The sequence below is a fragment of the Monopterus albus genome, unplaced genomic scaffold (genome assembly GCF_001952655.1).
Source record: "Monopterus albus unplaced genomic scaffold, M_albus_1.0 scaffold50.1, whole genome shotgun sequence".
Classification (NCBI taxonomy): Eukaryota; Metazoa; Chordata; class Actinopteri; order Synbranchiformes; family Synbranchidae; genus Monopterus; species Monopterus albus.
The window spans coordinates 3,636,033-3,663,413 of record NW_018127930.1 but is presented as its reverse complement, the minus strand read 5'-3'; the positions used below and the strand labels follow the sequence as shown (position 1 = coordinate 3,663,413).

The window sequence follows — 27,381 nt, the reverse complement described above, 5'->3', positions numbered from 1 at the left end:
AAACTGGTGGGCAGGAAACAGAAATGTTTAAAGAAGGAGAAACTGCAAAAGGGTTCATTAATATATAACAAAAACAAAGAGGACAGATACTGTAGCAGTGCAGAAACTGAGACATGACAGGGAAAAACAGTGCTCTAAGTCTGAACCCACATTTGCTTTATTTCTGTGGGGGGTTGTGCCTATATGACATCAAACTCCACATATATCTCATCTTCTTCTTCCTCCCTCTCCATCCCTCCTGTGGTCAGTGAAGCAGCTCAACCACATATCAACCCCCTCCCCCCACCGTGTTTGCTCCTCACCCACTGGTAAACATTTCATCACTCCTCAAGGAGAGACATAAAGCACAGCCGATGCTCAGTGAATGATGCACCAGGAATCCACCGGCACATAATTATGCATCCAAAGGGAATGTATCGGCATAATTTTAAGGACAAAAATATTCGACGTGAGCCTTTAATATTAAAAGTAAGATGAAGTGTTCCCTTCAGTGAAGGATAAAAAGAGTTAGAGACAGAGCCGGGAAGAGAGGAAGTGAAATGTTATGTGATTTTCTTGTTGCCTAGATACAGGAAAAAAAAAGGGTGGTCATCTTATCTTATTGTTCAGTATCTAATGTACATGCATTTCACAGTGGTCTTCATACTAGCATTACCTACTTATCTGCCACAGTTATGCAATTATTTCAATGCATGTTTTATGGATGACATTCTCATGAATATAAGACGGTAAATATGTGCAATCATTATGCTATATACATCTATATTTCTCTGCCATTTTCCTAAGATGTTCATCAAAATGGAGCCTCACATGCTTATATAGATTAACACAACTTTCCCAAACAAGCAATACAATCTCTCTCAGAGGTACACATTTAGAGTGGGAGTCTGCTTGCATGCTGCTCTCACTCATGTGTGAAGTACTGATTTCTTGCTGTTGAGCCCAGAGGAGAAAGGAGCTCATTACATACTCTGAACGATTTATGAGCTATTACAAAAAGACTCCAACTGTTCATTTACTTAGATGTGCTTTTATTTGTTTACTTCTGTATTAAAGCATGAATTAAGTGATTAAAACTAAACATAATAAAGATTGCTGTTCCTCTTGGTGGGGGGTAGGGATTGCTGTGTACCTCTGTACCTAGTCTTGTAAGGATGCGGGTTGTGAACAGCTTTATGATGGGAGTAAAGCTTTACTGAGAAAGGGAAATCATGTGCTAAGCTCTTAAATTAGCATCTAAAGTGGCCGGTCTTAATTTCTTGTTGTCAAACGGAAAGGCCAACAGTGATGACACATGTAGAACCTCTCAGGAATTGAGTACTTAGCTTGCCCACTTTGAATTCTTTGCCATTTGTTTGACTTCTTGTTAAGTCGATCATAGGCTTCTGTTTAATAAGCAAGGACAAAACTTCACTGTAATTTTCTGGTATAAAATTAGAGTTCTGATAAACAGCTTTTTTACTGTCCAGAGGGACGTCAATTTTCATTAACTGTAATTGTTTTTCAGTCATGTGTAAAGAAATCAATCTCTAACCAGTCTTGCGGGACACCTGATCAACGCTGCGTGGATACGTATGCTTCTATAAAGAAGGGTCAAACCACTGAGGATGGATTTAGCAATGAAGAAAATGGGAAAAGCATAAAGGTACTAACCTCTGCAGTATCATGTGCAACAGAAGAAAGCCAGTACTTTTCATTCCATTCAACTTGTCAAAGCTATAATACACATAGTACCGTCTGTCGAATATAGTGCTAAGAATTTGCAAGATTATTAGAGAAAATATATTCAGAACTTTAATAAATCTGCATAAAATGACACGATGCTCAAACATAAAACAGAAACATTACATTTTTCTCAAAAGCAAGAAAGAAAATTTGCACAGTATTTGTGTTTTAAAGCATGGCACACAATCAAGTACTGATACAGCCCAGATCAAACCACTGAAAGTAATAATAGAAATCATGGTGATTTAATTAAAATCTGCCTGTAAAAGAGGGACTGAGCTGAATATTTAGAGGCGTAATAAGGTGCGGAAAAGAGCAACATAGATACGTGAAATGCAAAATTGCTTGTAAAAGAAAAGAATATTAGATAAAATGGGATGGCAGAAGAGATAGAATTAAAAGTAATTCTGTTTTACAACTCAGTTCCACTTTCCCCATTTTTGCCAACAGTACTAGCTTACATATGTTATGATTACACTGTGCTTATTTTACTTCGTGCTGAGGACACAGCAGCATCGCTACAAGGAAGTTCGATCAGTCAAGAAACAAGCAGTGAGACATCAGACAAGTTGTAAACAAACCGGTTAGTTGATCCAGTGACACTTTCATATGGAGGAAAAACTGAAAATGAATGCATATAAAATGCTATTAATAAACACAGAAGTAAACTGTGTGCCTGCAACTTAGATAACTACTGTGCAGCAGGTCAAAAGTGACCCAGAAACTGTGGTGGAAGAAGTACTCAGATTGTTTACTCAAGTAAAAGAAGCATTGACACATTGTAAAAATACTCAGTCAAAAGTAAAAGCTATGCATTTAAAATGTTACTTAAGTAAAAGTACAAAAGTATTATCATCTAAATATACTTACAGTACTCATTATGCAGAAGGGAACATTTCACATCAATGTATATCATATTATTAGATCATAATCATTGATACATTATTGTGTACATCACATTTAATGTTGCAGCTGATAAAGGTGGGGATCATTTTAATTACAAGGAGGTAAATGAAATCAAACTGGGAAAAAAAGATGGAGACAGTTGAGGGGCACAGGGAAGATGAAGGACCGAGAGAGGAGGAAGGGTAGGTAGACAGAAATGTTATAACTCAGACCTGCTCTCTGGAGTAAAGTCTCTAAATTACTGTGAGATGTGGACAGCTTGTCAATGCAGAGGCCTGAGCCAGATCAGTGGAGCAACACCACATAGGCAACACTCTTTTTATAAGTTATCAATCTATCTATATATCTATCTATCTGCTCACTCCAATCTGAAGGCTCCTTGTGTTAGCACATTGACCCCCACACATAGAGATAACCCACCCGCAGACATCAACTGAAGCAGAAAATTGGATGGCCCATCCAAATTCCACATTGTCCACTTTCCCTTTTTGCAAAGAAGCATTCTCATTGCATTAGCAAAGGTCCTTCTACCTCCCAACTAGCTAGTTATATAGATTAGTGGCTTGCATAAGAGTTGACTACTGTATTTTTATAGTTCATCAAGCGTTCACTTTGAAAATAATTCTTCTAGAGATGCAGTTAAACCAATGTATTCATTTGTCTTAAAGTTACCATAGATGAAATGTGTAGGAACAGTACAATCTTTCCACTTCAAAAATTTACTTCAAAAGCAACCCAGTGTGTAGGGGTTCAGTAAATGCCATTTTTTTCCCATTGAAGCAGCTTACATTAAATCAATATCAATGACCTCAGTGCAGACATTGTGTATATACTGCAAATTAAAATGGATATTAGCTTGGGATCAAATACTGTTTATCAGAATTACTCAAGAGGATATTTAACATGTGCTGAAATAGTGTTGTTGGTCTTGTCCTCTGGGATGTTTGTCTTAGAATTATGCATAAAGAATAAAAATCAAATAGCGCTGAATTAAATGCAGAAAATAAATGGCTTTTTGAAATGTTGTTACCACACAACTTCTATATAATTAACAATGCTGCCAATTGATTAAAATATTTAATCACATAATTGTCCATAGTTAACTTGCAATTAAGCACAAATTATTCACAGTTTTTAAATCTGTTCTAAAAAGTGGTGGATGGTAACTAAATACATTTACTCAAATATTGTACTTAAGAACAGTTTTGAGGTATCTGTACTTTACTTGAGTATTTTCATTTTTTTGTTACTTCATACCCTAACTCCACTGCACTTCAGAGGCAAATATTGTACTTTTTACCACACTATATTTATTTTATGACTTGAATTACTAGTAATCTTCTTATAACCAGATTTATACAACTACAGTATGAGACCTCATTGATCTGTGGTGGAAAATTCACAAGCTACCCAGCAGTAATTCATATAAGCCTGTTAAAACTAGCTCCCCCTTTACTAGCTGTTACATTAAATTTGATGTACACAATAATGCATCAATAATTATAATACAATAATATGATATCCAGGAATGTGAAATGTGCCATTCGAAATGAGTGCTTTTGCTTTTAGTACTTTTAAGTATGTCTTGATGCTAATACTTTTGTAATTTTACTTGAGTAACAGTTTAAATGCAGGACTTTTACTTGTAACAAAGTATTTTTACACTTATGTATTGCTACTTTTAAATGTTTTAAAATTTCTGCTGCTGAATCACTTCCTGATTCCCAAACTACGGGATGGGCTGAGGATCATAACCACAGTATGTGCATTTGTTAATCACGCATCATTAATGGCATTAAAAGGAATTTGTGTTAACACGTTATTATCATGTTAACTTTGACAGCAATAATAACAAAGCTAGCTGTATTGCATTTACTTGGAATTAAGTAGAATAATGGCAGAAAAAGAAAACAAAATATGCCATTCAGAGTTCTGATATTGCTTTCTTTCTTCATTTGAGATCTTAAAATTGTGATCCCGTTATTCTGATATTACACTCAATAAATCATTCTTGACAATGCACACATTTTCATCTGAAATTAGGCCTTTTTTTCACACCAGACTTGACAGTAAATGTCTCTTCTGTCTTGTTGGGCCCACCAAGGATCCAACAATTTGGTCCTTACTTCCAGTGCATGCACATGATCTATGTGTAATATCCATGATTTACTAATCATAATTTTGTTGGGAAAAAATCTCCTAGTCTAGTTTAGAAGGCTGGAGTAAATAACTGGATGACTGATTCTACTGCTGACTGATTCTGCTGCTGTGTTCAAAAAAGACCATCAGGCTCTGCTGTTTTACTGCAGGTATAAATCTTTATTTGCTCAATAATTCAACCACCAAAATGTTTTATTTAGTAGATCCCCTCAGCTCCATCTAATTCTAATTTCTGCCATTGGAGCGTGGAGACAGTATTTGTAGCAGAAAAGAAAACTCTCCACATCCAGGATGGTAGTTGGGATGACTCACAACATCCACATGCTTATGGAAAAGACAAAGTGTGAATCAACTAGACACGCTCATGCATCTCTGCCAAAACTTTCCAGAAAGATTCGTCATTTCCAGGCTATCTGCAGAGAAAAATGGTGGTGGGCTGCAGGCCTGCTGTTTCTTCCGGAGCCAGCCATCAACCAGCTGGAAGACAGTCAATTAGCCTGCTCTCCCACTCCCCCAGCAGGCTACTAGTTCACTTAGTGTCAATCACTATAGATAGCTGTCACTCACATGGAGAGTCAATGATTAAAAAAATAAAAAAGAAAACCATAATATCTCCTGCTGTGGCTCAAGGCAGTGTGAATGATTGGAGATGCTGAATCAGAGTGTCTGGTTTGACGCCTTTTGGCTCCTTGCCTCACCTAGCTCATGCCATTCTGTGCCCGCTACACTCCCCAGTGTCTGCTCCAGTGCTCATTTACAGTCAGCTTGTGTTGTTTTTATGTGATCTATTTTCTTCAGCCCTGCCACCGACTTCTATGCTTCTGTCTGCTTGGTGTCCAGCTCTGTCTAAGAGGAGGAGCAGGAGATAGATACCTGCTGAGTCAAGCAAAGCTGCTCATTTTCAGTGGCCTGGTGCACTATAAACTACAGTATCATAAAGAACACAGAAAACCTGTAGCAGTCTCTCAGCAATCGCACTCTGTTGTTTTGATTAACAACAAAGGACAAGATAGAAAAATTCAGAGCAGAGATCTAAGCCAACATGAATTAGGCACAGAAATTTGAATTGACATGCTTGTTCTTGTACAACAAAATCACTACATGATTATAAAGTAAGCTTCTCATTTCAGTGTCACCCAGTTTAAATGTTGTTTTTTCCATTTGGTAACTGAACAGCTCTAAAAACAGCAATTCTCTGGAGTAAGTGTCTTGTTCAAGATACACATATAGTAAATATAATAGCTTGCTGGGTATGTGAAGCTATTATCAGTTCACCTATTGGTAGGCACCTACATTTTTCCATAAACAAAAGTGGTGCTGCATTGTAGGATAAATTAAACATTCCCAAGTAATTTCATAGATGACATAAGCTATATAATATAATATCATTAATATGTACATTGTACAAGATTTTGGGAAACTTAAATGCAGAGACTCAGATTAGGTTTCTCCAGATGAATATAGTGACACACGTGGTCAACTGATAAATAGGGGGCTAAAGTTTTTAAATAATAATAATAATAATAATAAAGCATAAAAATAAAGCAACAAAAACTCAGTACATAGATTAAGGTAGGTCTTACTCTGATGGTCGATTTTGAGCAGGTGCAAAACTAGGTTCCAGTTCCTGCAATGGCCATAAAACTGGAAAATGTGTCAAACAAAACCTGGCAATGCTGAAAAAGAGAAGGATGCCAGAATGTGGCACAGCTGTCTCCATGTTTTTATCGTAGCACTTCACTTTCTGGCTGTCCCAGACCTGTACCCTATTATCACACTGCTTCACCCAGTATATGGCAGGCAAAAGACCAGGCTTCAGAGTGTTAGATGGCATTCTAATTAGTATGAACTGAGCTCACATGACCAAGGTGTACACAAAATGTCAGTAGTAGAGTAAGTCATTTTCAATTGACATTGTGGTAGACAGCAAGAGACTGGTACAAAAAGTGCAATAGAAAGCTAATGTTAGCTGATTGACAAGTACATCTGGCAATCCAGTAGAACGCTCTGTTTAGTGCTACTGTGACACAAGCACTAATGTTACACACGGCTCAAATTACTCCCAAATTAAAATCACATTCATTCAATACTAAGGTAAAGTCAAGGCCATGCAAGGTTTCTAATCTTACTAAAACAAACAACCTCCTTTTAGGGTCAGAGTCAAGGGGAGCAAACAAGCCCAAACTGGGATAAACAGACAGAACAAACACTGGAAATTGATGATAGGCAAGTTCACGAATAACAATTTGGCAAGGAGTGCCTACAGAAAGCTGGCTGGCCCTGGCTGCTTGATTACACAGATGAGATGCAGGTGAGTAAAGGCATAGTTGACCCAAGCAGGTAATGAGAGCAGGGAAAATAGAACAAAGTTGAGGGCCTAGGAAAACACTAAGGGGAAAACAACGGGTGGAGACAAGGCAAGGGCTGAAATCTTGGCAATTTATCAATATCACGGAATGCAAACCAAACAAAAAAACAAACTACTGCTACTAGGGGTGTGATGCCACAAGATCTTGTGATATTAAAATGTGATAATATTTCTTATCAAGGCAAAAGCTGTCTCGCAGTATCAGTATATAACAGAATAACAGCCCCAACCAGTATGACAGAGTGTGACAGCAAAGTGAAGGTACATTCACAATAGTCCAGCAAAAACACAACTCCCTGCTGTTTTAACACACAGCTGCATTGGTCGGGGGTTTGCAGGGGGAGTGTTCCATACGACCCCGTTGTAAGTAGTCAATGCGACTGGCATCATTCCCGTTTCCAGCCCGTTAGCTTCCATTGTGCTTTGGTTAGCCATGCTGCTAACGTAGCCTACTCTACCTTAGCAACAACTCTACCACCAGTGTGTCAGCACTGATAGGTAAAAAACACAGTTTAACATCCAGTACTAATGAAAACGCATGGTGTGTCATTATGGTGCATTTGACAGTGAATAGTAGTGAATGCTCATGCTAACAAGGCAAACAAAAAGGTCTTCTCGTGTGGGTGTCCATGTCCCCAATCATCACCCATACATGATTGGTCAGGGCAGCACCTTTGCCGGATGATGCCCCTGTCTGGTGCAGTGCGTTGAGGGTAAAAACAGCACAAAAGGTCAGACACAGCTTCAATTAGAAGTTAGAAGCTTCTGCATAGTTCATGCACAGTTATAAGGTCTGAAGAGATGCATCTGAAATCATACAGGAGATATAATAAAAATAATAATTTAAATTGGTTCAAGAATATCCAAATGTATATAAGTTACATAAGAATATATGGGTGAAGTGCAATTAGATGCCTGAGGATCAGTTTAAAAATGTAGTCCAGATATTTCAGGTTAATAAATAATTCCAGCAGTGTGGAGGGGAGATGCTCAATACAGAAGCACAATTTGCCAGGAGGCTTGTTAGATGCACACCAAGTTTGAGCCTGTCATAACAGTCTAAACCTCTGTGGTGCTGGGGGCCCAGGGCCTATGCTGTTCAGCTCATACCTTGCTAATGGCCATCTCTGGTTATTATAGCCCACCAATGAGTCATACCCAAGTTTCTGTATGCAGCCTTTGGACCTCCAGGGTCACCACAGCACCACTGCCCCAACTGTTTGTTGCTGTTGCTTACTGTGGTTGTTGTTATTGATGTTTATTCTGTCAGTCTACCCTCTTAAACGCAGTATACTGACCCACCACTGAACGTGCAGTCATGCAAGGAGTTGTTTATCTGCCAATGAGATGGGTGAGATACACAGACATGCCAAATATGGACTCCCTAATGGAGGATCTTCTCATGCTGTTTCTCACGGAGTATATATCCTTTTCATTCTGGTTCAGTCCCTCGCTCTTTCCCCGGATCTCTTCTATTCAGCTCCTTCAATCTCTAGCTGTCTGGCCACCCTCTTACTAGTATATCAGCTAGTGTCTGGGTCCAGCTGTGGATTAGATCACTGTGGGTAAACCCATAGTGGTGTTCCATCAGCCTGAGAATGGTGGGCTGTTTCATCAAAAAACTCATTCCTCATGTGAGAACTAATGCACTGTAGGTGAAGTCCCAACTGTGCCAGGGCAGGATATGTGGATTCAGCTACTGCTGCCCCCAGATAAAACCCCAGCAGCAAAATAAAAAAGTGCAATCCATAAAGAGATGCGGGGGGAAATTTATCGTCCTGCAGCCCAGGCCAATGGCGACTTTATCTGTTTGTGTGCAGGGGCGGACAGTTACATTTCCACAGTATGTGTCTACATGCTCTGCCATGTGAATTTTTCACTGTGTTATGGGAATGATTGATACTATGTAGCCATGTCTCAACATCAGTGTGTGTACATGCATTTTTCCCATCAAAGTTTGGGTTTATTGGTTGTTGCATATTGGTTGATGAGTTTACAGAAGGGTGACGTGGACCTTTTCTTTCCCACTAGTGGGCAGCTCCCGGCAGGCTTTCCACAAACTACAAAATTCAGCTGCCCCCCTGTGGTGTCAGTAATTACACCACCCATCAAAACAAAAAGTGAAGAGGAATGCCAATGAGTGAAACGAGTAAGGACACTAAAGCTGCTACAATATGGACTCTCATTTATATGTTCATGTGGTCAAAGCCTCACCATGAGTGAGCAGCCAATTCCAAAGGATGAAACCACTCATGGCCAGTGAATTATAACAGTTATTCCATACAAATACAATTACACACTATTCAACTGTGGGAGAGGGGAAAGGCAAAAGACCCCCACAGGGAGAAAACTGGATGTCAAATTAAATTTGACAGACAGGGCTATTTTTATCTCATTTACTCCACACAGATTTCTCATTCCAGCTCCCAAATTGACAGCAGTGGCATGTGGCCAATTTTTGGCAGTTGAAGATACAGACAGACGCTGCATGCGATGTGACTGAGGATATGTTCTGTCACTCATTTCAGTTCAGAGGGGAGCTATTTTCTTAGTGGAGGAGCAAAAGCAGCCAGAGGACAATGATGACGCAGCATTCATACAGAATGTCTATCTGACTCCACAAACTTCAAGTGCCAAAACCTTTTGGGAGAGTCCTCTTAGACAGGTCATTATCTGGACCAGATTTCCTAACCTTCAGGGCAATGCAGTGATAGCTCCACCCCAAGGGGAGCTAATACAAGTGACAGAAACAGTGACATATAAATCTCAGAGAGAAATGAGAAATTTGCATCTCTCCTTGGCAGAAACTGTATGGCGAACAAGTTTTGTGTTTTCATTGATAAATGGCTACAAGAGAGTGAGTGGGCATTGTGCCTTTCACTATCACCCAAACAACAATATTTCTCTCAGGGAGTCCTTACACTTCCAAACCACCCCTACTGGCTTTGGTAATGGACATATCTGCCAAGCATCCTCACCCGTAGCCGCCAAACACAGAATTGTCCATTGCTTGTTTGCTTTTACCCAAATTCCCATCCCTACTTTCTCTTCCTCATTTTTTTACCTTCAGCGAAATGAAGCCACTGACAGGCAGATGGGCAGATGGGGATAGACAGTGTTCCCCAGGCCGAAAGCTAATTGGGAAAGACTTGGAAAAGATTTGGCGCTGATGAATAGTCTGACATGATGGAAAAATCAATGCACACTTCCAGTGTATTTGCATCATGCTTAACTGAGAGACCACATCTTAATTTTGTCTCTGTTGGGAGTCATTAAGAGTTTTTTTTTTTTCCCAACTTTGACCCCTCAATCTGACAGCCCAGCTCAAGACTGATTTAACTGAGCACTGCTGGTTGTGCAGGAGTCAGAGAGGTGATATACTCAATGTGTTTATGCATTTCTCACGACAGTCAACTGCCTCCTCTTACTACATTTGCTGTAAATTGAGCTGCTGAACATCTCTTCATACCAACCATCCAGAAAGGAATCTGATGAGAACTATAATTAATCATTGTGTCCATGTCATGTACTGTACATGAAGTGCAAACCAGACCTTAGACACAGCATGTGCTGGCGGGATACAGTATCTGTACACTGCAGCTAACTGGATGGCAGTTTTTTTTTTAATTTATATTTAGCATATAAATGCTACATATTGACTCACTCACTTGCATTTGTTCCAACCATTTTGTTTTATATAATAACTGCACTGCAAAGAACCGCAAGACATTGATCATCACTGGATTCATATCATTAAATTCACAATTTTTTTCACTGCCTCAATGTCATTTGTTATTTACTATTGAAAATATGTGATATGCCAGAAATTATTCTAAACCAAAACACAATATATTGAAATAGCACACAATAATGTGCTTCACTGAAGGTGAAATGAACCTTGATTATAACTGCTACTCAAAGTAAATAAATTTTGAAAACAGTGCATGATACTGTAGGTCTGTCAGTGCTTTGAGAAGTGACTCAATGCCAAGAGGGGATGGGGAGTTAGAATCTGTGCTCCAGAAAAAAGGCCCACCTGCAGGGCCCAAAATGAGAGATGGTGGAACATAACATAAACGTACTGCCTTAAAATCAGTAAGCCTACAGGGGACTGTCTCTCCCTGCATGAAACAGATTGGCCTCATCACTTTCCAACTGCGTGACAACAGAAAAGTGGCATCTTATTCTGCTAGAACTCCTTTTCTTTGTATAACGGGTCTGATTGTGTGCAAGGCCAACAATGCCTCAGCAATACAAACCACAAAACAGTTTGGATGGTGTTTTATGGGAGATCTTATCTAAATCAGTGCCATCACTTACAGCTCCTTGTAATAGAAAAGCCTCACACAAACGCTGACTCCACCAAGTGTTGATTCACCCAAACTACAAAAGAAAACATATTTTCACCTCAAACTGCTACTTGTAGTGGTGTCTCAACTTGCAGATTGTTTTTTTCCACACCTTTTTTCACAGCACTGATTACCTTGAAGAAATTCAACAGTGCAGTACCTTTACAATACAAATCCTAGGTTGTTGTGATAATTTACAGACTTTATCATAGTGGGTTTTGATTAGGAATACTTTCAATTAAATTAATTAAAATTTGCTATCTTCATTGTATGTGGCATAAATCTCAGAGATGGATATTTCAAAACATGGGCAAATAAAAGCAGCACTATGTGAATGGCCAACTATGACAAAAAGAGAACTTCCTTTGTGTGCATGTGTGTGTGTTATTTAGGGGAACTGACACTCAGTGTAACAGTAACAGAGAGAAGACGTTTTTATTAAACCACTCAGACGAACCAAATCAGCTGTGTGTCAGTGTTGAGATGCGCCTTATCCAGGATCACATCACTGATACGTTTCATCATGGAGATTTCACAGGCAGCGGAGGGAACATCCTAAACCTGATGGGTTGTTGTTATCTTTATAGACAGCCTTGGCATTTTAACCTGTGCACTCTGTTCTGCTGGACAAAGTGGGATCCCAGACTCTATGTTCCCAGCTTTTATCTAACACACTTGGCAAAACTTGAAGTGTCTGGGAATGTGATAATGAAAACTTGATTAGCCAAGATGTTAAACACAGATGTAAGACATTAGTGGTGCCACAGCACAACAGACTATAAATTAACGCTCTCTGCCAGTGTTTCATGTAAAACAAGCAGAATGACTATCAAAAGGCACAGCTTGATATGAGTACAGCTGAACAGCAGCACAGACATGTAAGAGCAAAGGGACAATGAAAAGAGAAGAATTTACCACACTGTTCTCACAGCATGGACAGAACAAGTGTTCTGTGGAGGGGTAGCTTGTACTTGCTTAAAGACCATGCAACAGCTCAACACAAATCAGAAAAAATGGGTAAAAAAATCTCCTGTTGTCATGGGAACCTTGTCTGTCCTGGTGACATTGCCCTCATTGTGACAGGTGCTTCTTTTACGACAAGTGAAATGAAAAACAGCCAATTCTCATTCTCTACCAGTCGGCCACGTGAACCCTGGTCTTCCCTCCCTATCTCTCATCCATTTCCCATCTTTTATTTGTTGCTTCCATCTATCTCCTGTTCACTCAAAGGAACCCCAACACAAACTACAAGAAGTTGTTTATAGTGCACAGACAGCTTCCTCCTGGGGTTCCGGTGTCCCAGAAAGCCTTGCAAATGCAGTGGGAGATTAGCTTTCATAGATCTTATTTTCCCCCCAAATACTGCAGAAATACATGCAAATGTGTGAATACCAATGATCACTTGCTATGAAGTGCAAATGCATTTGACACTTCCATGTGAATCTTTTCCCCCTCCTATCTTTGTAGGGAGCATTTTAAGGACTGGAGTGCCCTATATGGAGAAATACACCTTGATAGATGTGTATATCTATCTATATACTGCACATAACATCAGCAAATGCAAAACCCCACATATTTATCATCTAGCACCCAAATACTCGAAATATGTTTTCAGGAAATCTAAATTTATAATAAGCACAGAGGAAAATTAATCACAGATTTGCACACATGCCACTCAGCTGAAAGCAGCACAGCTGTCTGTTCTTGACCAAATTCAGCTGTTGAACATTTGAAACACAATTTGAAAAGGGACTGTGACAGGTGGAAAAAAAAATCTTACTGCACTTCATGGCAGTGACTGTTCTAAGACATTCAAAATACAGCATGAACAAACTCAAAATGATATGACTTCTCCTCTGCTGAAAAAAAAACTGTTGGCTTGGATCAATAATGTTAATTAGCAGCAGATGCCTTGAAGGGCCCTCCCCCCCACACAAGCCAATCTTCTTCCTGTGGTGCATTTTTATAAATCTTATAATGTGCCAGTCATGTACTATGTACATGCTTCAATCCCTGCCAATCCCCACTCCAGGACTCAGTCATTTTTACTTCTTACTCTTTTTTCTATGTTGTGGTAAAAGTGAAACACTAAAATTAGTCTCACTAGCAATGATATAGAAGCAGTGTTGTGATTATAGAGTACAGATTATGTAATACTCTTGAGAAGAGCTGTGTTGATATAGCTATTGTATTAAATGTCTTTCTTGGAGAAAGAAATGAATTAATTTGACCCTGCAGAAATGATTGCTTTGTCAGGCTCCTGAAAGGAAGTACGGTCCTGGATGGTATAACTGGCATTATACAAATCAAGATTTAAGTTGATTGCTTTAATTCAGGAAAGCCTCTGTTACTCAAAGCAGGGGTGTCTACTTGCCATGACTAAGAGAGCGTCTACTTGTGGGTATTAACTAAACCCCATACCGAAAGTAGGCCATGCAAATAATGCAGAGAAAGCCCTGGGAAAGAGAGAGCTATAGAAATATAGAGACAGAGACGACCAAAAACCCACACAGAAGAAATGGACCACACTGAACAGGCCAAAAAAAAAAAACCCAAAACAAAAAAGAAAACATCACCAAAAAATATTGTGATATTCTCAAAGAGGAGATTCAAAGCTGATGAATCATAGTGTCAAAGAAACAAGAAATGTGGGAGAAAGAAACAGTAAAACAGACTAAACAGATTTATTCTTTGTGCTGAGGGACTGTGATGGTTAAGTCTGCAGAGTGCAGTGTAGTGGTGAGTCACTATATACACCAGTTAGAGTGTAAAACCTTGAAAGCTCCCAGATCTCAGACCCACACAGCCGTGGAGTAACCCGGGATTACAGGCAGGGGCATCAAACTCGCCAAGACGGTACATAGAAACCACAAAAAGCTAACAACTCTGGCTTGTGTTTTATCCACAGTCACTCTATCATGGGTCTCTAAGAGCTGAGCTGTATAATATTCTCTAACTTAAACAAGGTACACTGCAGAATATGTTCATGTCTCAATCATAAACCTTTAAGATTCCACCTGAAACCTAAAGAGATACCACGCTGTCTGAAATAACCTGAAGGATTTTTATCTAATCCGAAACCAAGTGCACTGCGAAATGCCACCAAGGCTCATCTAATATGGTGAAGACAAGGTGAAGGAAATCAAGACTATGGTTTGACATTTGAAGCATTATTAGAGATGGCACATGGAGGAAAAGGGATCTTTAGCTTCTGGAGTGTAAAAGACAACTTCACCTCGACCATCTCCTAGTTTCTATTTTAGACAGTCTCCCCCGTGGAGGTATGAGCTTTATATACTGTATATATCATATTTTCCTGCTTAGCACTCATTCAGTATTAAATTGGGAAAATATAATCACTACAGTGCTAATCTCTATGTTTAAAGCAGATTATATTACACTTCCTGCAAAAAGGACAAGCAGGCCCTGATGAGTTAATCATGTAGCTCATTATAAAGCCAGCATGGTGCATAAGAATGTCAAGTGTCTTGATCAGTATTCACAATGCAGTCATTTTGAATAGCCATGGCCACTGGTGGACTAACCACCTCATTATTCTGGGTACAGAGTAAGTGGGCTGGGCTTCGGCATTATACAGTGTCATTAAAGTCAACGTCTTTGAGCATAACAGACTTGGCACTGGTTATAGCTAGCGATGTGGCCTGTTATCCCACCATGCATGAGGGATGCATCCAGTGTTTTTCTGTGCCAGTGTTTGCAGATACTGCCATGATCTGCACGCAGGAGGTGAAGCACTTGGGGCACCGTGCCATCCAGCTGCACACTGACCACCTGCGTTAAAGACAATGTGGTGAAGGCAATCTCTGCTGCCTTCAGCTGGGCTTTTGTCTGGTCCTCTAGTGGCAACACAGGCAACAGCACAGACAGTCATAGCTTTGCCTAAGCTGCCCTCTGCAGCAGAATGTTCTTGTTTATCACCTTGGAACATATTGTCACCATCCGGTCAAGCCTGAAAAGACCATACCAGACAGAGCAAGACAGAAAGGGAGAAAGACAGAGAAATAAAACTCATATGATCCCTCCTCTTTTTTCTCCCATATGACAGGGAGAGCAGAGGAGGGAGAAGGGCACATCAGAAGATTGGCAAGTGCGTCATGGACGGGAGGGAGACTAATTAAGAAAGGCTGGATTAATTAGGCATCCAGTTTGCCCGCATCTCATACTCCCACTGAGCTTCATGCCAGTACAGCCCCCAAACCAACTCCCAAAAGCCAGACCATCTATTGTTACACAGACTTTCTATCCATTCATTGGAATGTGTGTTTTTGCAATCAGTGTGGGCCACCACACTGATTATAAAGCCATGCTGTAAATTCAGTAAATTACTATAAACACCTAAAAATGACAGCGATAACCTAGCATGAATAGACTATGCTTGCCTGCTCAAATGACATTTACTATAAGCCACATTTATTTAATGCTGTGTGAATTTGTAAATAGGTGAAATATTTTCTAGTTAAGGTGCATGGCCTGTACTTTGTGAAGCTACCTACTCAGTTTGCACTGTGCCCTGCAAAATTAGGTTTTCATGTCATTTCTGATTATAAGTGAATAAGGAAGTAGCAGTGTATCAGTGCAGTTAAACAACTCTAAGTGAAATAATTCAGTGATTTTCAAGAAATGAGTGTCGGTATCTTTACACAAGAATAAATAAGGCAGATCACTGCAGCAGGAAAATTCAAACAAGTTAAAATGGATAAAAAAAAAACTGGGTGAAAGATTCTTATTCCAATTACATGTTTCCCACTTTTTGGAGTTTTAACCTCTAAATGAGCTCACATTTGGTATTTATTTTGTATCCTAACACAGTACAAATGAGATTTAAAAAAAATGTAGTTACCTCTACACAGCCTTGTCAAGTTGCATCATCACCCATGTTTCTTCTCCTACACATTGCCCGGAGATAATGATTTCATCATTGCTCTATCATGATGAAGAGGCTAAAGTAGCTGAAGAGGGTTCTTAGTTTTGGACAAATACAATAAAGCTTCACCACTATATTATTCAAGGCAATGCTTTCAATGGCCCTTTACTTCTCTTGCGTGATCAAAATAGAGTGAAAAGGCTTAGCAGATGATAAAAGACAAAAACAAGTGCCCCCTTTACCCAACATTGAAATTGAGCAGGGAGCTGAGCTGCCACAAAAGGACCATAGACCCTTAGAAATCTGGGTGCGGGTGGGACAGTCGGGTGAAAAAAAAATTAATAATTAATTGTTAATTATATTAACATCAGTACTTCTGCTCATAAAGGTACTGTAGATAAAAATTAAGCTGTATTTATTGTTCACAACAAGAAACATAAGTTGCTAGTCTAAATTTGTCTGTACTTCAGGCTAACTGACTTTCTTCAGTGAGCTTCTGCATTTCCTTTTATTATATATTTTGGATAGATCAGTGTCCCCGCTCCTGAGGTTGATGACACAGACGTCCTCTGTAATCCAGAATGTAATTAAAACCTGCCTTTGGCTCTCTTTCACCTAATATCCTTGGCCCCATCTAGGGTGGAATATGATTGGATGAATATTTATTGTGGGCTTTGGCGGGCCACATGGAAAGACTGGAGAAAAACAATGGGGAAAATGCAGGTATGGCCATTTCTAGCCTGACTGACGTGTCCAGCATGCAGCGAGTAATTCATTCTGAGAGGTTCACACAAGTGCCCCTGCACCTTCTCCCCGCACAAGTTTATGATAATCCTAATAAATTATGATGCGCTGCACAGACATTAGAAACTCTGATTGGCACTAAATCAAACAGACTGTGCTTCTCAGGTCAGAGAGAGCTGAGAGAGCGACTGTGTATGCTTTTGCCAGCTTACCCTTCAAACTATCAATTTCTTTCCGTCCTCAAATCCTACACCTACCTATCGCTCCCTTCTCTCCTTTTGTCTACTCCTATCTTTGGGGCCAACCTGTAATTTTCCACTCCTTTCCGATGCCCTTTATGTACCACAGCTTCCTATGTAACTGACTTGATAAATTTAGGTGACAGCATAAAATGCTCTTGAGAAAAAAAGTCTAAGATATGAAATAAGACCTTCAATACCCAGGGACTATGTGTTATTCTACCTTTTCTGTATTTATCGTGGTTCCCTGCATTGCACTCTATGTACTGTATGTGTATCATTTATGCAGGCAATGTAATTCATGGTTGAATGGATAACCAGATTGGCACCGGCCACTTTAATTTTACCCAAGGACTCATGTGCACTCTGCAGAATATTCTACCTGCATCAGCTATAGCGGTCATAGGTCCAAAACATCAATTTGTTAACCTAATTCTGGTTAGCCTAATGTTGATTACTGCCCTGCACTTGGCCCTTATTATGAGAAAACTGAGAAAAAAATTCTACCTGCTTTGATTAAAAAGAGTGGAGAACAAAATCTGCTTAACAGTTTAATTTATGGGCAGTCTATCTCTTTAGAAAAATATGGGAATGCAGAATTTCATTATAATGGGTCGACTACAGAACTATTTCAGTAATGGTTCTCCACTCAGAAATTAGTGCACTGTTAAAGGTCGGAATCTTTCTTCAAATGCGAGGGCTCAGTTATGTCAGAAGTGAAGTTGTATTGTCATGTATTTGACACTGATGTGAACAGTTCAATAGATCACATCAGAATAGAAAAATGGCTGAGATGGTTAATTAAACCGATTTATTTTTGTTGATTGTGATGCACTGTGGAATATGTCCTGTTTTAAATATTCACATTACAAAGAGCATCCTGCTCAACCAGTAAATCATATTCCCTGATGAATGTTTTAATGCTGAGGGTAGCGACCCCATTCATTCACAGACAGACTGCTTGTTAATGGTTATAATCAGTGGCAAGGTAGCAGTGGAGCTCATATCTCAAAGGCCGCACGCACATCAGGCATAATAAATGAATGAAATATCAGACACACTGCAGATGAAAAAGACAGTCTCATGATGGTTTCATGTACTGAATACGCATGAGGTAAAGAGGCACAGGTTGAAAAACAACAGTTGGGGCATAGAAAATGCAAACCTTTGTCCCATTAGGCTGCAACTACTAATTGTTTTTGTTATGAATTATTCTTCTGACATTTCCCAACCAGTGAACCAGAACCAAGAGATACTCCACTTACACTGATACTGTAGAATGAGGAGTTCTAGAGGATGACTTCTGCAGTACAAAGAAGACTTCTAATTGCCCTTTAACAGCCCTAGGAACACCACCAGTCTTTCACAGTATGAGTCATTATGAGGGTAACAGGAAAGAACATGGAGTTCAAAATGTTTTATTCTTATGTGTGAACTCTAAAATGACACGACATCTTAGATGGTGCCCGATTCGCTACTGCAAAGTACATGATACATTTATCTAACTTAACTGAACCCAGTTCACAATGAACAGTTTTTGTTTGTTTGTTTTTTAAAGCAGCAAAATTGATGCAACTGAAACAGAAATACTTTTTTTTTCAAGCTTATTTGTCTTCCCAGTCATAACCTGTCACTTGAGGTTCTGTCTTGTAAAAGGGCCCCTGTGCCAAAATCTAATCTTGATACCTGGCATGCTTACAGTATACGGTACTAATCTTAAATAAAGAATAATTTGTTACACTTTTCAAATTTATCAAATTACTACAAACCAACTGACATGCAGCAAATCTGTTTATTTTGGCCTAGGGATCCAGATTTCTTGGGGTGTGGGCAAAATATAAAGCAACTGCTGTTTATAATCTACTACTGTATGTACAGTGTTCTTGATCAGTACACACACACACACACACACACACACACACACACCAAATGTTTTTGAGTTGTTAACACATTGATGAACGTTGTATGTGTAAAAGTCAAATCAGTATTACAGATGTCGTCACTTAGTGGCATTTAAATGCCATTTATGGTGTCTACAGTTTAAGCTAGTTGCCCTGTCATGGTGTATACATTAAACTGTTACTGCAATGCCAGCTATGCTTTTTGGATGATGTCATCCTGGACATTTAGCCTGCCCTAACTGTCAAAAATGTTTATAACCCCAGCTGGTGGAAGGCTGGTTTGATCCTCCCTGTTATTCTCCACAGAGTGAACGAGCCAACTGGCATATGCTGTTGCCTAGCACAGAACCATGTGGGCTGACACTTTGCTTGACTGAGATGGGTACAGGTTGAAAGGCAGTGAATAAGGATTCTTTAAAATAAAACTGTAAACATAAAACATGCACAAAACATGGAGCTCAACTGGGGCTCATTGCTCCATTTTATGTTTGGTCCCCGTTCTAAGGGAGTCATGCCATGTATACCTGGCACTGTACAAATAAATGTGATGGTGAACAGTAAAATGCTAAACTTGGAAACAATTTGTAATCATGCAAACTTGGTCATTCATAATTTATATTATTTTTATTCCTGCATTTTTCAAAAGATGTTTACAGATTTTTTTTGCAGACTTCCTCATTTTATCACTTTATGATCATCATTATCTGTGATCTTTTTGTCATTTCAAAAGACAGCTGGTGAATACAGAGAAGGATCCTGGTGTGTAAGTAGCCTTACTACTTTCATGGCACAGTCTGTCCCCAACATTGTCAGTTTTGTCAATGCAGAACTTTTATTACTTTGCTAATCCAATTGATAAGTGAGTCCACTATATTTTGCTGTGAAAGACAACCTACAAAAATATGATATTTGTTACATGGAGTGTGTTACATTATAGGCCAGATATTGTTAAACTGGAGAGAAATAATGCTTTCTTTTTTCACAAGTCATTTATGAAAAGAGAGACGTGTGTTAAGACACTACACATGAAAAAAAGTGAACTACATGTTTGGACTTGTTCTTACAGTTGTGTTTATATGATGTTCATGCAGCTTGGATGTGAGCACTAAGGTGAAGCCGTGAGAGAACAGAAGTCATCAATCATGAGAGGTGTACATTTTCCTGCAGCAGAAGACAACCTGCATCTAGCTGATGCAGTGAGGCCACAGAAAGGGATGCTGGGGGTTGACACACACAGATAATTAACTAAAACTAATGTTCTTGACACAGCAGAGAAAAGGGCTTTAAAAGAAATAGGAGACACAGCGGAATGAAACCGCACAGAATAGCCAAGCTGAAGAGATGATGGTCAATTTGTATGCCAGCATTGGTGGATGCAGCACATACAGTCAGCCTGCTCCAACACCTACACAAGGATCAAACTTGAAAGGCATCGAAAGTTTCATTAGATTTTCAACATCAATACATTTCATTCACCAACATCCCTTTATGAGAGTTCTTTATGTGGGATAAAAGACTGGCTACACTTCACAGCAGCATCGGAAATGTGATGTCTGATGGCTTTTTCTTTTGTGCGATGATTTCTGCTGGGCTGGGGTTTTTTTGATGTGTTAGGCAACCTTACAGAACACGTCTTTTAATTTATGCATGTAATATGATTTGTTTGAATGAATATGATATTGAGAGATGTTAACAGTGCTTTACAGTGCTTGACAGTGTTCCTCTTTAGTTTTCACAATTAATGTGATCATGCTGAACAACATTTTGAATTATTGTGTAGACTTATATGGTGTCCATTTGGTTTGACAATAGTGATACAACTAACTTTGCTATAAATTAGTTACTTATCCATTTTTGAAATGCATAATCCCTTCACAATAACGTGACATTGAACTGTACTTCTAATGAGCTCATTACTCTAAAGGAACAATGTGTTTATTGGGCCCTGGTAGTGAACTGATGTGAAGATTCTGTCATATTAACTAGAACAGCTTTAGTGTTAATAATACTGAAACTGTTAGTCTAGCAATAATTGCAATTGTACTCTTGTGTTTTCATCTTAGCTGTAATTTATCCACCCAGCTGCATAATTAACCAAACAATGTTGACACAGTTTTCATCAAAAGCGCCTTTTAATTCTGACACACATACAGTTCTCAGTGCATAGCAGTTGTGATCTGACCACTGAGAAAAACATGTCAATCTGCTAGGCCTCGCCTCAAATTTATCTTACTTCAACAAACAAAAAACCAAAACAGCTTTGAGCCACAACAGATCAGAGGATGGACAGCTGTCCATGGACAAAGCCCTGTGTGCCTTTGTAGACGGATGCCTGCCAATCTAACTGTCCATTCTGGACGACTGCCTGATTTCTCTGGCTTTCTAACTGCTTCTCCTGTCCACCTGTCGAATAACCCATCCTGCTAAATGTGCCTCTCTGCCAGATTCACTTGCCTACCTGTCTTACTGCACTTCAACCCCTGAGTGCCATCTTTTCTGCCTGTTGAATCTGTTGAACAGGATGACTTCAGTGCTGTCAAGGCCAATAAAACCACAAGCATCTCCTCAGCTCAGGTCAGCTCAGGTGGGAGAAAGAGAGGTATTTGTTTAGACTTAATACAGTTACACAATGGATTGGGAAACTGACATTTTCATCAGTTATAATTGTTTTACATTTAAGTCAGTGAGATCATCCTGAATAATGTTTTCATGTTTGCTCAAGATGAACTCTGACATTAAATCTGTATGTTCAGCCAGTAGATGGTGGACTTTGTCTGGAATTGGAGAAGTTATTTCGTGTAAGAAACTACAGCCTTGATATCATATGCTGTTTTAGAGCTTCTGATTGCTCTGCTTAATGTCCACTAATATCTATCTGGGAAACTAGTTAGATGCAAATACCAAACAGAACTCATCTTGTGGCCTTGTAGGGGTCTTAAACTCCTGGTCTCTACTGCATAGCATCCTTGCTAAACCCTCACAGGTGGTTTCCGTTTTCTGATTAGACCACTTCTCAGCACTGTGTGGGTGTTTATACACTGTGCTTGATTGACAGATTACTAAATGCCATGTTAGATTTTATTTTTAATGATATTTAAATATGGGCTTACTGTATGTACATGAGGTCAGCAGCCTCAAATATAATGAAATGTCCCTGTAAAATGTGATGTTAAAACCAGAGAGCACAGCCATCTTCTGCAAAGACAAAGCACCTACTATCTCTTTTTGTAAAGTATTCCTTTTAATTACAGTAGTTAATGAATTAGGGCAAACTATAGAATCAGATAGCAGCTCTTTCTAGAACTCAGAGTTTAGTTCCTTGAAAGAAAGAGTGATTAATTCTAAGTTTCTTGACACGATAGGTCTCATGAAACCTAATAAATATAAATATAAAATTAGCTTTGGAAACCTGGGATATTTTCACCTGACAGCAGTGATATGAAAGGATGACAGGCTAATTGTACTTGACTCATTGTCAATTCATTAAATGGCACATCACTTTCTGGTTATAATGAACAAGTCTGTACAACTTCAGTAAAAGTACTTCACTCAGTGAGTGTTCCTTGGGGGGAAGTGATTAAAAGCACCTATCACAGGGACACTTCTTCATTTTATAGCACCTTTCAGCCTGAATAGATGTGCTGCTCCAAGTACTTAGATGCAGATACATGAATGACTCATATTCATGTTCCCTCACACTTACTGATTTACAAGTATTTGAATTTTGTGACTAATGGGCAAGGTGAAAGTGAGCTCTTCAACCTTAGTGAAAATGATCATATATCTAATGAGAAAAAATGAATGCTTCATTGAGCTGGAGCCAAGCTAATGTCCTCTAATGCTCCTTTTAGTCCACACAACTGACATGCATTTAATATTACAAACAAGACACAGACAACCAACAGTGACAAAAACAGCATAAAACTGTTCTGTGAAGTGCCACTTCTTTCTTGAGAAGTATGTTGAAATCATGGACGAAATGTGGGTGCACACTGTGTACTTGTTTCAAGAAATCAAGATTCTGTTTTTTATTCCTTCTTGTCCGAGATGCAAACACAAATGTGGAAAATCCTCAAATGGGATGATTCACACTAGAAAAAAAGGTGAAAAAGCTCTTACTGCACTGATAGGTTGTTTCGCTTGTTTTAAAAATAAATTAGGACAGAAATTTCAGAGACAACAAATGTGATAGAATCTAGTCATTTGCTTGCTACAGTGAGTTTTATATTATTTTCTGCATTGTATGTAGGATAGATGTAGTTTAGCAGTTTAGGAACATTTTGGATTGTTGCCATTTTAAATAAAAACTGTGTCAAAAAGACAGCAGAGCATTGATGACTCTGTAAGCAAGTCACAGCTCGAATGTGATAATACCATTTCAGCATTTGTTCTATGTCAGTAATCTGAGCTTCTTTTATCATACCCAATTTACTTAAAAAGTTTTTTGTTTCTTCAGCAGCAGTACTTGAATCATTAGTGAAGCAAATAAGGGAAATCAAGTAGGTGCAGATCAAGAACATTTAATGCAATTTGTAAAAGGTTTTAAGGTGAGTATCACTGGCAAAAAGAAAAGATAAACAGAAACAGTGCATCAGGAAGCTTAGCAATAATGAGGCACTTGAGCTGCATTGTGAAAACTAGGAGGAAAGGAAATGAGTCTTGCCTCTTTTCCAGGTAATGTAATTGCTATATTGGTGATCTAACACACTCATTAAGCATGGATCAAACGGCGGTGCAGAAAGCAGCAGCATGGACCCAGAGTGTGAAACAGACAGGATTAGCAGATCAGAGAGATGTTCACTCACTCACAGTGCACATTTGAAGTCTCCCACACTGTTAATTGTCGAGAGAAGACACTAGCATCGAGAAGTTCAGCATGCACACTGAATTACAGATAGCTTACTTGCCCTTGGCTAGCCTCCCAGAGTTTGTGTTGATTTTTTTCTGAGCAATTAACAGTTTGACACCATGACCTTGGACTGTAGAGAAAAGGAAACATGGACAGAAGAAGGCAGCATCATACCTTAAACCATGGCTACTACTATATAGTGGTGCATGAGAAATTAGTAACAATGAATAAAACCTGGAGAAAAGGTGTTTGGAGTGCATTGATGATCTGATGTTTAGTAGCTCTTCTTTGGTAAAGGTAATGGGATGGGCTGCAGAAGACTGAGAAAATAAGGAAAAAACAACAAACACGAGAGAGGGCACAGTCGAGGCAGCGCCATCTTGGTTCAATTTGGTTTATTGCACTCTGTACTACTGTACTAAATTGCTGTGCTAAATTGGTTTACTCTACTCTCCAAGTATAAAACAAAACAATTACAAATATTACTTACTTTATATTGATGCAAAACACCATTGGGGGAGATTGGGATGGTCAAATGGGGATACAAAGCATGTGAACCCGATGCTAACCCCAAATCTTACCACAAATGTAATATAGTTTTCTTAGAATAGGGGGGATAATCTTTCCGTATTAAAAGTAGTTTAGTTTCCAAGTAGTTTATTTACAATCTGCTTTGTCTTTCATGGATAAGGAACTCTTGATTAATTCCGAGTTTCAGGGTGGAACTTATAGGTAGAGTTAATTTTCATCAACATAAGAACAGTAGGCAAGATATGCAGTATTGAAACAAAATAATGATCCAGTGCAGATGACTAGGACTGAATCTGTTTTTTTTATATGAATTGAAAAAAAAAGTTAATTTCCTAGAGCCCAAGGTGTCATCTCCAGATTGTTTCATATGTCTAACAGTTCATAACACACACAAAAAAATGTATTTACATTAATATAAAACTGAGAAGAGCATCAAATCCATACATTTGAGAAGGTGGAATGGTCAGTTCTTATGGTTAAGGGGAAAAACGCTATTTATCTCTGCAGTGAGATGACACTTACTATAGTGACAGCAACCTCAGGATGCTTATCTGTGAGACCTATTCAGAAATGTGTACTAATGTAAAACATTCAGTAGGTGCAATATACAGTACTTGCCTAGGTTTCTTAAAAAATAAGAGCAACATTAATTAATTGAAATCCAGCCATATGCAGTGTGACATTATAGTAAGTGGGTGATTGTAATTTAGAAAAGGTCAGGAGGAGTATCAGAGAAAGTGTCGCGGAGGAGCAGTCAAAAGGGCATGTAGCATTACTGCTGGTAGAAATTAGTTTCAGAACTTTTTTCTTAAAGTATGAGATGGTAATGGATGAATTAGGGGGAAAACTAGCAGGCCTGGCATATCATCATTTATCAAAGAAGACAGGTCACTTTCTGTCAACTGCAGCTGTCTGTCTAGCTCACTTGGATTTAAACTGCCAAGAGTCAGGATACAACAAATGAGAAGATCAGGATGTAATGTTGTAGAGGTCAAAAGATGATGATAGGGTTGTGAGAAACATGAGAATTGCACAAAGTGAAAGAAGATGAATGGAGAGAAGGAAGGACTCATGGAGGAAACCACAAATCTTACTGTGGAGTGCAGCAAGGTTACAAGATGGGTTAGAAAAAAAATGGCAAAGGATGTAAAATTGTTCTGATACTGTACATGAAAGGGTGACAGAGGCCTTAAATGTCAAAGACACGAGAAAAGGACAAGTCTAATGCTCACATCAGGAATTCATCTATGAAGGAAAATATCAAAGGAAGACGATGAAATAATCCTCTCTGTGGGAATGCTGAAGTGATACAGGAAAATTAAAAAATTGTACCATCTTCAGGCAGTTCACAAAAAAAGGCTGCTAAACTCACGTTTACATCAAGTGGACCTGAGGGCTGATAGAGGTCAATCATATGAAGAGATCTAGGGTGAGTTGTACTGTAGTGATGGCACAGAATCCAAATGAAAGGAATGGTAAGAGTGACACTGGAGGAATAAGCAATTCCCACTCAGGAGAGATGAACAGACCTGAGCTGCTATGGCCTCGAGCCTGAGGAGAAGAATCAAGGCTGTGAGGGTAAAAGAGTTCAGTATGAGCTAGCGTGTTCTGCTGAGTGATTTATGTCTACACGAGAGCAACAAAATGTAGAAGCAAGATCAGAGCCCATTCTGAGATGAACTCAGGACTTTGTGGACTGCTGACTGATAGTTCCTGTCTCCCAACTACAATGTTTTAAGATGAAACAGAGGGACAGATAAGGCTGGAGAGAGTACATTTCCAAGAATACCTCTAGAAACAAAATGGAAGAGAGTGCAGGATTTTATAATAAGAAACCCATGAAAACAGAACTACTAATGTGACAGGAATTAACAGAATGCAAGGTCTTCACTTTGTTTTCTTCCATATGGTTAAACAAATGGTTTAAATGAGAGTTATGCAATATGCCTCATAATATGGCTATAGCTTTACACATTCTGCTCTCAGAGGGCTGATGCCAATATGCCTCACTACAATAACAATCCTGTATAAGTGTATTTAGATAATTAGGAGACTGCAGAAAGCCACGGGGGAGGGACAGAGAAAAACTTATAAAAAATGATAATAATAATAATTAAATCAGCCTATGGATGTTAGAAAGACCCTTGCCTTTCTTGCATAGGAATTTTAACTTAAATGGATCATACCTGTTTACATATAAAGACAGTAATTTTAATTTAAACATGTACAACATACAACTTTGCATTCTGTAGTTTGATGCTAAACAGAAACAATAGTAAGGATGTGGACTGCAAGAGTTCAGCAGCATCACTCCAGGGCTCCCAATTAAACTATGACCTTATATATTAACAATGTTATTTTTGTATAAATATAAATACTTATATATAGTACTGTGTAAAAGTCTTAGACCATCATTAGTTTTGCTGTTTAAGCAAGGTTGTAATGGTAATTTGTATTTATTTCTCAGTGTCTTTATTGAGTTATAACCAGAAAATACAGGAAATATTAAAAAAACTACATTTTCAGAAAAAATGAGCTTCTGCAGTCCTCCCTTAGAACTGAGCACAACTGGAATTCTTTTGGGGACACTGTCTTGAAGTCTTGAAACCATGACAGAGCCTCCACCATGTTTCACTGAAGGCTGCAGGCACTTAGTCTTCGACTTCTCTCCAACTTTTCTTCTCACACACTGTTGACAACTGGACCCGAACATTTCAAACTTCC

The 27,381-nt window shown here is 38.9% G+C and overlaps 1 protein-coding gene across 2 annotated transcripts in view; it reads right to left on the bottom strand.

Annotated features, from left to right (window-relative positions):
• Nucleotides 1-27,381, bottom strand: part of LOC109960802 (leucine-rich repeat transmembrane neuronal protein 4) — a 101,434-nt gene that overhangs the window by 57,630 nt on the left and 16,423 nt on the right. The gene's annotated exons all lie outside the window — the stretch shown is intronic.